Here is a 15990-nt window from a genome sequence, read left to right on the forward strand (position 1 = left end):
TGCTGTTGACCATGGGCAGTGGAGTGCATTAGTCAACCTCACACAGACCATCCCAATACTCCCACAGCATACATGCTAACAGGAAGAACAGACATTAAACAAGAGATTAAGATTAATGGGGGCGCCTGGATGGCTAAATCGGTTGAGCATCCGACTCTTGATTTTGGCTCAGGTCATGACCTCACCATTCCTGAGTTTGAGCTCCACGCCAGGCTCTCTGCCAGCAGCGTGGAGCCTCCTTCGAATCTTTCTCTCTCCCTCTCTCTCTGCCCCTCCCGTGCTTGTGCGCTCTCTCTCCAAATGAATAAACAAACATTAAAAATGTGTATTCATGAGTGACGAGATAGAGAAGTAGTAAGTTCAGTAAAAATCTATCACAGTGGGACCCAACTTAATCGAGTGATTCCAGGAAAGTTCCTCAGAAAAGTTATAGGTCTAAACAGAGGTAGAACCTCACACAGCCTACATAATACACACTGTACCACTTTTACTATTCCAATCGGGCTTTGCTGGCTTAGAACATTCTTCTTGCATACATATGCTCTTGTTTCTTTCTTGCAAATCTCTTGCAAAATGCCTGCCTAGCTACCTCTCTTTCCAGAAGTTATCACATCACATAAGGACACTCTTTTATTAGACTTGGTCTTCTATTCATATATATTGAGAGGGTGGAATATAAATAGATTTCCACCTTCTGATCTCACTTACAATCATGCTCACATGGGTCTCTGGGAAGAAGAGAAATAATAATTTTCACATTACTTTGTATAAGGGAACTGAACCAAACTGCATACATACACATCAAGACTGAAGGTTTTAAAATTCTAAAATAGCAACTGGTGTGGGATTACTATATATGCTATAGGAAAAGCCCTACAGAGGAGAAACTCAACATTTCAAAGACTTGCTACTGGGTGAATATGGGTATACTAATTCTCTACTTCATTTGTTTCTGCATTTTCTAAACTTTCCATAATGAGCATGGATTATTTTTATAGCCAGAAAAAACAATGTCCAAAAAAAGCCACTCTTTCCTAGGAGTTGTCAAGATTCTCTAAACTAGATCAGGGAAGAAGTCCATTTTCTTTCCATTTATTGTAGCAAGTTTCACTCCTATCATGTCTGTTAAAGAAGGAAGTGGGGCACCTGGGTGGCTTAGTCGGTTAAGCAACCGACTCTTGGTTTCAACTCAGGTCATGATCTCATGGCTTTGTGGGTTCGAGCCCCGCATCAGACTCTGCTCTGGCAGTGCAGAATCAGCTCAGGATTCTCCCTCTCCCTCTCTCTCTGTGCCCCTCCCCCACTTGCACTCTGTCTCTCTCAAAATAAGCCTCAAAATAAACTTTTTTTTTTAAAGGAGGCCAAAAGGACTGTTATTTTTCAATCTTTTGTGAATTCTAAAATATTAATTTTACTCATAGGAATCTGTGCACAAGGACAACATTTTTCATTTGTTTTGCTCACCGCCTTGCCTCTAGTGTCTGGACTACACAGGAGCCATCAATAAATATTTGTTGAATGAGTGAACGCATTTCCATTTCAACTCACGTGAATGACTATTATAAACTTAATATACAACTAGGTCTCCAGGAGTCAAGATAACTAGAAAAAGCAAAACCACGAAGAGATGAAGGTACTATAATGATGCTAAAGTAACACTGACTCATGCTGCCCATGTGTGCGCCCATGTGTGCACGCGTTAAGGTGCTAACAAACATCAGCACTGACCGGTGTGGAACATTACCCTCTCTACTTCTGCTCCTCCTTCACCCCACTGCCCTGTTCGTGTCTACAGCAGAATGCCAACAAGGCCCAAAGTGACTGGAAACAAAGACAGCAGAAGGGAAGAGGAGGGCAAGGTGATGACGCCAGGTGCTTGGCTAACCTGTAAATCATCTCATCGGCAACAAGATCACCCCGAGTCAGCGGTGCCTGCCAATAAGTAGTCCATCGGGGTGAGGCCACGGGAAGTGGCAGCCTCCCCTTCCTCACCCTATGCCCTACTTGGCCTTTTTCTCATTTTCCTTTCATGCTACTATGTTAGAAAAGTCATTGTAGCACAAGAAAATCAATAAAAATTCAATTCCGAATAATAGTTCTTTGCGGCTCAGCAACACCAGGGAGTTATCGGCTCATTCAATGTTCTGGCAGTTAATGCAATGAAATAAAAATAATTTACTCATTCAAACCAAATCAGGCAGTGAAAAATCATAGCCATTTTTTAATAGTCATAGTCCTAGTCATTTGGTAAGATTTCAGGAGGACAGTACGATGTCCCATTAGTGTCCAGCAACACCAGTATGCAAATCAGCTCTCAATCTTTCCCACCCATACTTTTCTGAAGGAACAGCAAATCCTGTTTGTCACACATAAAAGGAATTTGTAACTTAGCCAAATACAGATCATTTGTTGGAATAAAAAAGCTGGTCCAAGTGCAGAACAGATGGATGCCAGCAAAATGAAAGTCAAGGCCCGGTGCCCCCATTTGGTTCTGCCTCAGTCCTCCAGCCCTAGATGCTTATGGCCTGAGAAGTCAGCTACCAACTCTAGTTCCCAGAGGAAGTATATAAAAGGCTTCCTGTCAGGTCAATTCCTTCCTCTGTATGGGCTTTCCTTGCCAGCCTGTCTTAAGCCCTCTGCCTTGCTGAGATCAATGAACTCTGCACATTTCTTGACCACTGATCCATACTGATGCCAGGCTGTTCCTATCTTTCACTTCATGTCTTTGCTCTGGATCTTTTAGTTCTGATTTCGCCGTGTCTCCTTGCGGGACAACTGGCACCTAAGCCCAATTCCACATGTGCGTTTCTCTTTCCTAAAATTGTTGAATACTGTAGGCTTACCTCCTGCTGAGTGAAAGCTTGCAGCAATAGCAAAGGGGTGACCCCTCTGGCCATAGTTGAGTCCCATGGGCCTCTCTGCATTGTCCCTGATCCCATCCCAGTGCCAAGCAATGAGCAGGTTCTCTTGATTGGGACAGTAAGGCATTTGCCTGATGCCAGGGATCCTGTCACGCAGAGACTCCTCAAGGCTGTTTTTCAGGGCCACGGAAGAACTCTGGGGCTTTGCTAGATCCCCTGTGCTCTGCAATCCCTCTGATGTCCAATTGCTTTTATCCATAAATCACTTTATAAGTAGTACTGTGTGTCACGACCCCTTGCACACCAAGTGGCACAGTCTGTCAGGCAAACAGTGGTGTTGTGAAGGCAGCGTTCGGCAACAGAGACACATTATGGTGGAGTGAAGCAGCTGTGATTTTACAAAATGCTTTGAGCAGTAATTTAACTTGCTCTCTATTGAGCTATTCCCAATGCAATACATTCCATTGCATTTGGCCTCTTTTGTTTACAAGGAAGCAAAATTCATTCAGATTCCATCAAAAATTGAGTATTTACTGAAAATTAGAAGGACAAGAATGTTAATTTTGAGTCCAGGGCTGAATGGAAACCAAGAAAGACCACAGACTAGGCTTGAGAGAAAGAGTAAGCATCACAGACAAGTAGGTCTTAAAGAGACCCTAACAAAGCCCAGCGAGAGGACGTGGAGATCCAGTGTTATTCTACTAACTGGGTGACTGCATAGTCCTCCTAGCACACAGACAGCCTGTCACTTTGCCCCTCCTAATCAATTGCCTCCTGTCTATTGTCTTAATGGCCCCTACTTCTCTGTTGCTTGCACCCACTCATGCCTTCTCATGTCTCAGGGCCACCACAACATGCTTCTTTGCCCTCTTCTGTTGCCTCTGCCAACAACCGATTCTTCTTCAGGATCAAGTCATACACAGAAAAGCAAGAATCTAGAAGTACATAATCACTTTAATCCTTCTTGAGAGGGTCTCTCAGACTGGATTTACTCCTATGCAGCAAACTCAGGTGTACATTCTTGGTCCCATGGACGTGACAGGTACACAGCATGACCACCCAGGCTGACCAACACTGCTTTCCACAGCAAAGGACTATGGGTAGGACTCCATACAAGGGACCATGCCTATAGAAGGCTTTCTGAGGTTGGCTTTGACTCTAAGTTCCCGTAAAGGCACCTTCTGTGTATCAATTATATTGATTTGGCTGTATCAGTATGTAAAGGATGGCTGAAGTTTGACCTAAATAGCAGATATTAACAATCTTCAATAGGGAAAAGTTATTAGGTGAAAATATAGACACTCTGTGCTCCCTTGTTTTTAAAATACTAAATTAAAATAAAGCTAATAAATCACACATTATATCTTTATATCATGTTCCCCTGAATGCTCTAGGGACAACATACCTATAAAGCTCCATATCTTATGGGTTTGAGAGTATGACTGCTCTACTTGCTGTGCGAATGGGGACACTGAGTCTTAGATGAACACAGAAAGAGACACTGAATCAAAGTCCTTTTGATGGAGGAAAAAAAAATAGTGCAGTCCCAGGAATCATTGACAAGACTAGGATGCCCAGCTCTGAAGAAGTGTAACGAAAGGTCCCACTGCTCATCTTTCTACTGTCCGGATTCCCTGTCCACGATGTCACTTAGCCACACACCCCCACACCGCTCCGCCCCACAAAGCCGCACCAGTGTTTACTTATAGCTAATGCAAAACGAACTCCATGGTTGATCAGACAGAGTTTTAAGAACAACAAAGACATGAAGAATCATTCCTGACTTTCTCAGTGCCCTGCAGCCCTCCACAGATTAGAAGGATGTGAATGAGCAATGAGGTTAAAAAGAAATGACCCAAAAGTAACCTTAAGCTTTCAATACTCACCATCTCATTACAATTCAGTACTAGTACTGCTGAGATGGGGGTGGGGAATAAAAGGAGGGGGAAGAGAGTCAAAAAGAAAAAGCCAACCTAACAGTGAGAAGAATACATATTTTTAACCTGCAATGCTAGCTTTTTCGATTCTTCTCCCACTCCAGGTGTCCCCGAGGCTGGGAAGGTCAATCAGGACAGGATGTGGCCAGTGTCTGAAGCACATAAACACTGGAATATACCACAAACATCTAGTATCCCTGTCTTCTGCTTGGCCCCATATAGCAACTGAGTGGAAGAAAGGAACACTGTATTTTGCTTTCCCTTAAATCAATCTTGCCAGAACAGGAAGGATCTAAGACGCCACGTCAGCACAAATTGTTCACTTTTTTGGTAGCAAAATCCATGTTTTAGACTAAGTTTTATGAAGAGACCTAACAAAAAATGTGGAGGGACTAAAGTTGACATGAAAGAGCTGGCCCCCTAGAGGTCTGGGGGAGTTTTCCAGGGAAAGCGAATGGCAAAAGGCTATGAAATAGGGACAATCATGGATATTTGAAGAAGAAACATAGTCACAGTGTTTGGGACAGTGAAAGAAAGCATTGTGGTATAAGGGTAAGTAAGAGGAGCCGGTTAATTCCCATGGAGCCAGTGGGAGAAGTATGGCCAAGGGAACGACATGATCTGGGTTGTAGTTTTTTTTTTTTTAAAGTTTATTTAATTATTTTGAGAGAGACAGAGACAGTGCAAGCAGGAGAGGGACAGAGAGACAGAAAGAGCAAATCCTAAGCAGGCTCAGTACTGCCAGTACAGAGCCTGACTTGGGGCTTGAACTCATGAGCAGTGAGATGGCGACCTGAGCTGAAACCAAGAGTCAGACGCTTTAAACCACTGAGCCATCCAGGCACCCTTGTATTATTATTATTATTTTTTTTTAAATAACCATTCTGGCTTCAGTGTGGAGAATGGGTTTTAAGATGTTAAGACTAGAAGGAGGAAGGCGATTATCACGGTAAAGAAATAACAATTGTTAGTATTCATGTTGTATTAAATTGCAGTCTAGTCTTCAAATGGTTAACTCTAGCTCTTTCTCTAGCTTTTCTCTTTGGTCAAATTTTTGGAATGGGATGTTCATACTGCCTCTGCTTTCTCAGCTCCTATGGATTCTTAGATCCACTATGATCTTCTAACCCCTCCTCTCATTACACTGCTTTGCCCAGATCCACAGAAACCTTTATGTTCTCAAATCTCACTGAGCCCGCTCACTTGATCTTTGGATGGCATGGACACTGAGGACCATTTATTCCTTCATACAAGTCTGCACCCCCTCTTGCACATTCCTGGGCCTCTTCAACTTTTCTTTCCCATCTTCAGTCTTCTTCATGGCTCTTCCTCTGCTCATCCCTTAACCATTTACATAATTTCACTCCTGGACTGCTGCTCTGATCTTGTCCCCCTTAACTCTGTCTCTAGTGAATGGGATGGCAGGGGATTTAGAAAATAAAGCCACATCATTGTCCTTCTTATGACACTTCGATGGCACCAGACCACATCCTGGATGAATGTAAACCCAGCAGAGAATTCAAACACCCTCCATAATGTGATCTCTCTACTTCTAGCTGGTAGCTGCACCTCCTTGTTTCCCATGTGGTAGTTCCTACTGTTCCACCTTCCGTGCTTTTACCCAAGCTCTGTCTTTAGCCTGAAGATCTGTTTTTTTTTTTTTTTTTTTTTTAATTATTAATGCTCCTTCTTCCTTGGGAATTAGCTCAGATATTAACTGACATAGATCTTGACAAGCAGCAAATTGTCCCTCCTATGGGCTCCTAAAACATGTGGAGTTTACCATGGGCCACGAACCACTGAAAATACTTGTTTTTAAGTATGGCCCATCACTAGAATGTAAACTCTTCAAGGGAAGGAATAGAATTTTATTTATGGTTGTGCTATCTAGAACATGGTAGATACTTAATTACGCATAGATAGCTAACACTGCCTCATCTAAGTTAGCATTCCTTTGCTACTTATCAAATTTCTGGAATGTTCTTATTCTGGTAGACAGATGCAAAACTAATTTAAGAATACTATCACTAAGTTCAGAGTCCTCAAAGATTTAACAAAGTTTTATTTCTGTTTTGCTTCTCTGTCAGAAGGTTTCTTTAGTAGAGAAAATAAGGGATGAAATAAAACCTATATCCTCTTCCCTGATAAACTTTTACTGAAGTATAGACACGGCCATTTTCTTGGAAGTTTAAGGTTTATTAATTACCACAAGAGCAGCAGACTGAATCGAGCCTTTATTTCCCAAAAAGGTGGAGGCTGTGTTTTTTTTTTTTTTTGCAAATTCTTCTTGGTCAAATAATGGTTGGCAATAAGCAGCATGAAGGAACATTATTTGGGGAGGGTTCCCCCCGCCCCATCATCCACTGTGTGGTATGTTGTAAAGCAAAGTGCTGCTAACTGGGAATACCCATTTTTAAGGTGGGTGTTTTCAATTGTGCACACGTGAAGCAAAAGTAGCACAATTTATATCAATTCCATACAAATCATTCTACTCTGTTCATAGAATCACAATCTCTTATTGTACAGTATTTCTCACAATTTCTACTGAAGTGTCCCCTGCTGGCAGAAGAGAACAAATTCCTATCTCCACTGCATTTATGGGTGGAGCCTAAGAAGACCTGACATGCACAAATTTGTTTTGTTTTGTTTTTGAAAGAGAAGAGGTGGGGAGGGGCAGAGAGAGAGAGGGAGAATCCCAGCCAAGCAGGCTCCTCTCTGTCAGTGCAGAGCCCGATGAGGAGCTCATACCCACAAACCCATGAGATCGACCTGAGCCGAAATCAAGAGTCGGACATTTAACCAACTAAGCCACTCAGGCGTCCCACACAAAGTGGCTTTGAAGAATGAAGTTGCATTTTCACAGTTTAAGGACATATTGCCTTCTACCCCTTGTATCCATGTTTATACTTGACTGACCTAAAAGGGGAATGATAACTGATGCTACAGAAAGATGTAGCATGTCTATCTTGAAGTTTCTTGTATCCCCAGAACATCCCTGCGGTTTTACACACAGGGCTGGCATTTTGAGAGACATGTGAAGTTAAAAATGACCTATTATGTAAAACGTTCCTCAATTTAGGTTTGTCCAACGTTTCCCTCCGGTTAAATATAGATCAGACATTTTTGGAAGAAACATCACTAAGTGATTCAGTCCGCTCTGTCCATCACATTTGGAGACATACACTGCCGGCAGGTCCCATTGCTGTCGTCAACACTGATCACTTGATTAAGATGGTATAGGGCTGGATTTTCCACTGAAAAGCTACTCATTTCCTGTTGGTAATTATTAAGAAGTATCTTGTGGAGAGATACTTTGAGGATATACAAACATCCTGTTACTCCTGAAACTTCTACCCTCTAGTTTAAGCATCCGTGATACTTGTCTGAATCAATTAATATTCTAATATTCTAATGGTGCCACTATGATTTTCCATTTCCATCATTCCTTTCACACTGATCCATTTACTCTACCATGAGGGAGGGCTCTCCCTTTGCCCTCCATTATTTATATGTTCATTCAGTCATGTTTTTCAAAATACCAGTATGGATTTCTGGGCTCTTATGTACTGAGTTATAATCCATCACTCTCAATCATTTTGATACTCAAATTGTCCCAGATGTGACCAATGGGAGTCCTTTTTTTCGGTGGCTGCTGTTTCCTTTTACATGTTCAAATTAAAGGACATTGTACAAAATAAGTGACATTTACACTTCAAAAACTCAATGTGATGAATGACAAAAGAGGACTGAGAAATTACCCCGATTAAAGAAAACTAAAGTGACCTCTCAGCTGAATGTAACCCATGATCTAGAATTTTTGTTGTTATTGTAACAAAGGAGATTACTGAACCATGGGTGAAATATGAATAAGGTCTCAGGACTAGATAATAGTATTGTATCAGTGTTAATTTCTTCATAATTATACTACTAGTTATGTCAAAAAATATCCTTGTTCTTTAAAAAGCATACACGATTAAGTATTTAAGGGAAAGGGGGCATCCTGTCTGCAATTTAATCTTAAACGTGTCAGAAAACAAACCACAATAGTCTATATACGAAAGCATATTATCAACACAGAAAGAGAACTCCAAAGCAACATTTGATGATTCTCAGTAGAAGACTTAGGGGAATTCTTTGTACTACAAACTTTTCTGAAGTCTGAAATTATGTCAAAATTAAAAAAATAATAAAACCTCTATTAGTGTGTATTTCACCTGCTCACGTCATGCAGTTATTCCTTCTAGAGAATCGCCAACAGGCATGCACCCCTTGCTTGCCTAGCTAGGCACAGTTTACAGGAGAACGTGGCCAAAAGAATAATGTGCCAATGGGTATATCTAGTTACCAGCTTGACCCCAAACATGCATTTTAAAACTCAGACCCTACGATGTTACCTCGTAGGAGGTGATTTCCTGAACCATCGCATCACTGCCACTGACATCCAGCTTCACGGGCATGGGACCAGTGGGCTTCCCCAGGGCCCCATGCTTGACTGCTCGATGGCCTCAAATTCTTAATTTTTGAACAAGGGACCCCACGTTGTTATTTTGCACTCAGTACCACAAATTATGTACCTAGTCCTGTGGCTACAAGCCAATGTGACACCTTTGTGTAAATCAGACACACGCAAACACAAGGCTTGAAAATACCACCTCTGTGCGTAGGAAAACCAGACCCTTCCCTCAGGCGGTTGCAACCATGTGCCAGGTACACATCCTGGCTGCTGGCGTGTGGGATGCTTCTCAGCCTCCCCATTCCCTTCCACGGCTAGATGCCCTTACACAGTGCACAGCTTCATCTAGAGGTCCAGGCTCTCATATCCTTCAGTAATTTTCACATACAGTTGATACTTGGACAACACAGGTTTGAAGTGTGTAGGTACACGTCTGTGTGGATTTTTTTCTACACGTACTGGACAGCAATGAACATGTATTTTCTCTTCCTTACGATTTTGGATTTTTAAATTAATTTATTTTGAGAAAGAGAGAGAGCATGGGAGGGGGAGAGAGAAAACCCCAAGCAGGCTCCACGTTGTCAGTGCAGAGCCAGATGCGGGACTTGAACTCACAAACTGTAAGATCATGACCTGAGCGGAAACCAAGAGTAAAGACATTTAATCGACTGAGCCACCCAGGCGCCCCATCTTCCTTAGGATTTTCTTAATAGCATTTCCTTTTCTCTAGCTTGCTTTATTTGAGAATGCAGTATATAATATACATAGCATACAAAATATTTGTTAATCGGTAGTGTTATAGGTAAGGCTTCCAGTCAACAATAGGGTATTAGCAGTTAAGTCACTGGGAGTCAAACGTTACAAAGGTGGATTTCTGACTGCATGGGAGGAGGTCAGCGCTCCTAACTCCCATGTTGTTCAAGGGTCAACTGCAAATTAATTTCAGTCTAAAGGAAAGGACTGACCGTTGACAGAGTAAAATCATATCTTTTCTTCACTTTGGCCACATTCTTCCACGAAGAGGGGAAGAAAGGAGAGTTTCAGGGTTTTGTGCAATCGCCACCAAGTACAGAGAGGTCTTGACAAGTTTTCCCCATAACCTGTGAGTAAATTCCATGTTCTGGAAAGGGAGGAAGGGAACAGAGCAGGTGGAGCTGGCGGCCAAGGTCTCCTTCAGAGCGTATACTGCGTATCACAGAGTTGTATGGTTGTAATGATTCACCTGCTCCCAAATCCCTTTTGACCCTCTCTTTATGGCAGTGAAGATTATTAGGAGTAGTGCACAAGGCAGGGAGGACAAATATGATCCTTATAATAACGTCCCGGTAAGCCACAGATTTGCTAAGAAGCCAGACACCATGTCGGCACAGTGGCCCAATCAAGATAACTAACAAATGCCCTTTCAGAGAATCATATCTGGCATTGATAAGGTTGCCTTTTCAAACCAAACATTCCTAATACAAGGGTCATATATCCCTCTCTCTCTGCCCCTCCCCCGTTCATGCTCTGTCTCTCTCTGTCCCAAAAATAAATAAACGTTGAAAAAAAAAATTAAAAAAAAAAAAAAAAAGGGGCGCCTGGGTGGCGCAGTCGGTTAAGCGTCCGACTTCAGCCAGGTCACGATCTCGCGGTCCGTGAGTTCGAGCCCCGCGTCGGGCTCTGGGCTGATGGCTCAGAGCCTGGAGCCTGTTTCCGATTCTGTGTCTCCCTCTCTCTCTGCCCCTCCCCCGTTCATGCTCTGTCTCTCTCTGTCCCAAAAATAAATAAACGTTGAAAAAAAAAATTTAAAAAAAAAGAAGTCTCTGCAGTAGGCTCAGGGGTCAAGACAATGAGGGTAATACAGTCGAATCTCACATCAGATTACATTCTAAGAAAGGGAACAAATCCACAAGCAAGTTCACAGTACCTGTGACTCTATGCAAATTATAATAAATACCATGGGATAAGTGCTAAATAAATGCTATGAGAACTCAGAGAGGTGGGTATTTAGATTTTTCAGTTTTGAAGCTGGAGATACCACAGGGGAGGTATCTTGTCGATGGCTCAGTTGGTGTGTCAGCTGCTGAGGTCAATTAGTGTTAAGGGATTTGCTCAACTAGGTTTCATAAAGGAGACAGCATATGAGACAGGCCTCGGATGTAGGAATTAGGTGGGAAGCTGCAGGATGGTGCACAGTGGGCCTGAGAATATGCTCCAGGGAAGAGAAAGAATATGAGCACATCACAGAGGGGAAAAGTGAGTCTCATGTCCCAGAGTCTAAGCTGTGCTACCGTAGTGGGATCTCAGCACGCTTGCAGGGATGTAGTGGGAGACAAAGCTACAAAAGTAGGTTAAGGCTGCATTTGAATATCAGGCAGATGTGCCTACATTTATTCTTATTATTTAATTTGCTGTCAGGAGGGGGTCATCGGCAGTTTTTAGCAGGTGAAGTTATTTATCAGAGCCATGAAGCTGAGATCCATAATGGAGGCTTAATTGGATGTCTCTCTTCTATAGTTTTAAAAAAGATACCACTACCCTCCAAAAAGAAACAAATAAAAATAATACTGTTTTAATGTGTGCCTGGAAAATGAGGTAGAGAATTTCATAGCTTTTAAATGAGGTTCTCCTTTAAACTCTTCACTCATTCTTGGCACAACTGCAAAGGTATTTTAGGCGTGCCTCAAAAAAGCAGCCTATTTAAATGATATTCAGGCTGTATACTTTATAGATCTTTTCTTTAAAAAAAAATCAACAAAGGGGCGCCTGGGTGGCTCAGTGGGTTGAGCGTCCGACTTCAGCTCAGGTCACGCATGATCTCATGGTCCAGGAGTTCGAGCCCTATGTCAGGCTCTGTGCTGACAGCTCAGAGCCTGGAGCCTCCTCTGTGTCTCCCTCTATCTGTCTCTCATGCTCTCTCTAGCTCTCCCTGAAAAATAAATAAACATAAAAAAAAATGAAAAACTGAACTAAAATAAATCGAGCAAACAGTGGTTTCCTGCTGTGTTTCATTCTAAGCGGCCAACTTGCTATGTGACTCTAACAAGCACAGGCTCCCATCTCTCCAGCCCCAGATCTTCTACTGGGAAAAAAGGCCCAAGTCTCAAGAAGCGAGTGATCGACCAAGGGTTAATGATACAGGCAAAACACTGTGTAAGCAGATGAAGAAGAGGGAGAAAAGCGGGAAAGAAAAGCAATAGCTAAGCAGCCAAATGTTCACACATGAAAATAAACAACCCCGAATAATTGAATATTCCTGGTTTTGACAACCATCCAGCAGCAGAACCAACAGATGCTACAGCGGCCCGACCACCTCCAGCTGGATAGAATCAGACAAACAAGAGAAGGCCTGTGGGAGTCCCTCCCTGGAGACGGGCTTCTGCCAACCTGGTGGCCGTACGTGTGGGTTGGCTTTATTTATTTATTTTTACCTTTAGAAAATCGTTTTTGAGACGGGGCCTCGGCTATTTCCAGCCCCGGGCATTTGGAAGGCGGCCAACATCTCTCTGACACACTGTGGAATTATTAAGGAGAAGACAATAGTTTAAGATGACAGGCACTTTGGTTACTAAAACAAAGCCCATACTGGTTTTTGGACACGAAGGCAGCGATGCGTTTGACTTCATGTACATACACATACAACGTGTGTAACTTATACGCACTGAAATATATTCAACATATGCAGGAACTTCACCATGAGTAGGAATTTCCTCAGCAACGGAATGGAAAAGCAATCACTGCTTCCCTCAAGGAAACAACTTATGTGCACGTGAACCTTTCTTGCTAGGACGGTTCTCAAATTCCAGTTGATAGAAAGGAGTCAACAAGGTTTAGTAGCAAAGCACCATCTGCTGGGTGACCTGTGGTCAAGCCACCTAACCCTTCTGAACATCATTTATTCAGCTATCAAATGATGACGCTGGATGAATGGGTTAAATCAGTATTTCCCAAATCGTGTGTCATAAACGTTCTGTTCCTTTGTTTGTTTTTATGGTCTTGCTACTCCATGGATGGCCCACAGACCGGCTGGCAACATCAGCGTCATCTAGGAGCTCTTGAAAATAATAGAACCTCAGACCTTGCACCGGACTTAGTGAGTCATGGGTCAGAATCTGACCCAACAGGCCTGGGGTGGAAGCCAGGCATCTGCATATCTAACCGAAAATGCGGGTGGGGCCGTGTCAAGAAAAATACAAGTTAAATAAATAAAGTACTTGATCTATCCCGTTTCCCTTTAAAGTTGAACGATGTCGAGGTGATATCATGCCAGTGATTACCTACTGCGATCATGTCAAGTCACCGCAGTCGATACATACACCCCTTGGTGGGAGGCGCCAGCTGCCAGGGAAGGTCTGCTGGCTGTGGTTTCAAAATTGTTAAATTCTTAATGCATCACTGGCTAAATGTAGGAAGCATAAGGAGCTCTGATGTTGAACTACAATAATTTAATGAATAATATAAAAATGATACTAATTTTGCAAAGTCCCCTCAAGACAATTGTCATCAGATTCATAAGCTACATTCATCTATCAAAATCCTTATTTAGCACATTAAGATGTCTTTAGTACTTCAAATACCAATCTCAAAAAGGAGAAACATAGTGACAATTATATCCAATTTGGCTTTTCATTTATTGGGAATAAAGACTATCCTCATGTGCAATGTGTTATTTGCTGGGAAGTACTTGCAAATAGCAGCCAGAAATCTTATTTCAACAAAACATGAAAGTTATTAAAAAAAAAAGTGCTTTTTTTTTTCTTTTCCTACAAGCAAATGAAAAGAATTTCAAGCAAGGTCCTAAAGGCAGTTTTTTTCCCTCCACTTTTGATGCTTAATGGCATTAAACATAGTTAAATTTCAATTTACATTTTAATGTACACTGGTCCCCAAGTCAAATGCAATATTTAATGACGAACCATGTCTTGACTTGCATAAATAATTTTAAATCAATTAAAAAATCTGTCACTTGCGACATAGGAGGAAACTAAAAATATGTTACAAATATAGGAGATACCATTAATTGCATAATATAGGGTTTAATGGTAATTTTTTTACTTAAAAATCACATCTTCATCACATTCATATGTGCATATCATATGCAAGAATGTCAAAACGATGTTTTGAACCCTGAAGAGATTGGTAATTGTTACCACAAAAGTATCAGATGCCTCTAAAAAAGTTAAGAAATGATGGAAAAGGTTTCTCCATTTGTAACATCCTTTGATCCTATCATGCTTGGAAGAGTTAGATCCTAGGGCTGCCCTAGCATGGATTTTTAAGAGACTGTATTAGCCATGATCTGCATAAAATTGACTGAGGCGCTACAATTTTAATTCAGTGCAATTAGTTTTAGTAAGTATTAACACGCCTCCGAAAGAGTGATGCTGGTTCTATGGAGGCTCAAATAGCTCATGACTGATAAGCCTAACTCTGTGCCAGGTACAATCTGAAATACTTTCTAGTTATCAGTCCCTGTAAGTCTTGTGATAATTCTATGAAGTAGGCACCCTTTCATCACTGGAGACATGAAGACACAGAGAGATGCGTAAACTGTCCGCCATCACAAAACTAAGGAGTAGAGCTGGAACCAGCGACCAGCAAGGCTGCCGTGTCTCCTGGGATCTTAACCACCATGGTCCACATGGTCAAAGCGGAAACTGCAGGAGCACAGGCACATGTCAGAGAAGCGACAGTGATTTGCAGAACAGCCAATGGCTTGGAAGGATATAGCGCACATGATCGAAGGTTATGGGAAATGAACAAAGGTGAGTTGGGAGCCATTCTTTGCTAAACTTTGTAAGCCAGGGGAAAACCCGGAGCTTTCTAGCAAGCAGGTGACAATCAGAAATTAAATGAGCAAGTATGGAGGTGAGAGAGATTGGAGGTGACAGATTAGTGTGACGTTATTTATAATAAATCACAGAATAGGTCACCTGGACCTCAGAGACATAGAGGAAGAGGAGGAACAGGAAAAGTGATGTGGAAAAGCCACAAATTGAGGAAGGCCATGTTGAAATCCCTGTGCTGCTTGTTCTCTCTTTTTTTCCCAGAGAGAGACTGGGAAATTTGACCCTGACAAGGGTCAAATGCGCCGACTAGCCTAGCCGAAGCCGGGCAGGGATCACAGAGCTGGTTGTGTTAAGGTAAAACCAAACATATCCCCTCTGTCAGATGACCTGCTACTTTAGAGTCAAAAAGTATTTGTTGGCTAAAATTAACTAAATAACTACAGGACAACGGTTTCCCATGGCTCTTACATCAAAGAGCACAGCTTACAAAATGACCTCTTCTCCTTGGCCTACTAGGGCCCAGTCAACAGGCAGGAGAGGGCCTCTCAAATTGCCAGGAGAGTGAAGGTGAAATGCGTATTTTGAGAAGAAGATTTCATTTCCCAAGAAACATAAATGTCTCTGCAAATAGCAATTCATTCCTATTCTCAATCCCTAAAACCATCGACATCTGCTATGAATTCCTTGAGTCCTCAAATAAATCCCCCTTGTCCCGTATTCTTTATGGCACTCTCAAAAGGCAGCATTTGAATAAAACAACAATAACCAAGTCTGTCCTCCTTCTCTCAATTTCTTTCTGGAGGAGCTTTTACACTCCTGGGCTCACAAAAGAGATTTTATGGGGACCATCACGGTGGGATAATGGTGGTAGGGGAATGAAGACATTTTAAGGGAGGAGGAAGGAAGTTTCTGTCCTTCTAAGTCTGTTTGAGATGATGAAAACATTGATGCTGAAATATGATAAAAACCTC

The 15990-nt window shown here is 42.1% G+C and overlaps 1 protein-coding gene across 12 annotated transcripts in view; it reads right to left on the reverse strand.

Moving 5' to 3' along the window:
- The window catches only part of UNC5D (unc-5 netrin receptor D), a 568239-nt gene that overhangs the window by 222171 nt on the left and 330078 nt on the right, over nt 1–15990 (reverse strand). The gene's annotated exons all lie outside the window — the stretch shown is intronic.

Source organism: Puma concolor, chromosome B1 (genome assembly GCF_028749965.1).
Source record: "Puma concolor isolate L17-30 chromosome B1, mPumCon1.1.hap2, whole genome shotgun sequence".
NCBI classification, from domain to species: domain Eukaryota; kingdom Metazoa; phylum Chordata; class Mammalia; order Carnivora; family Felidae; genus Puma; species Puma concolor.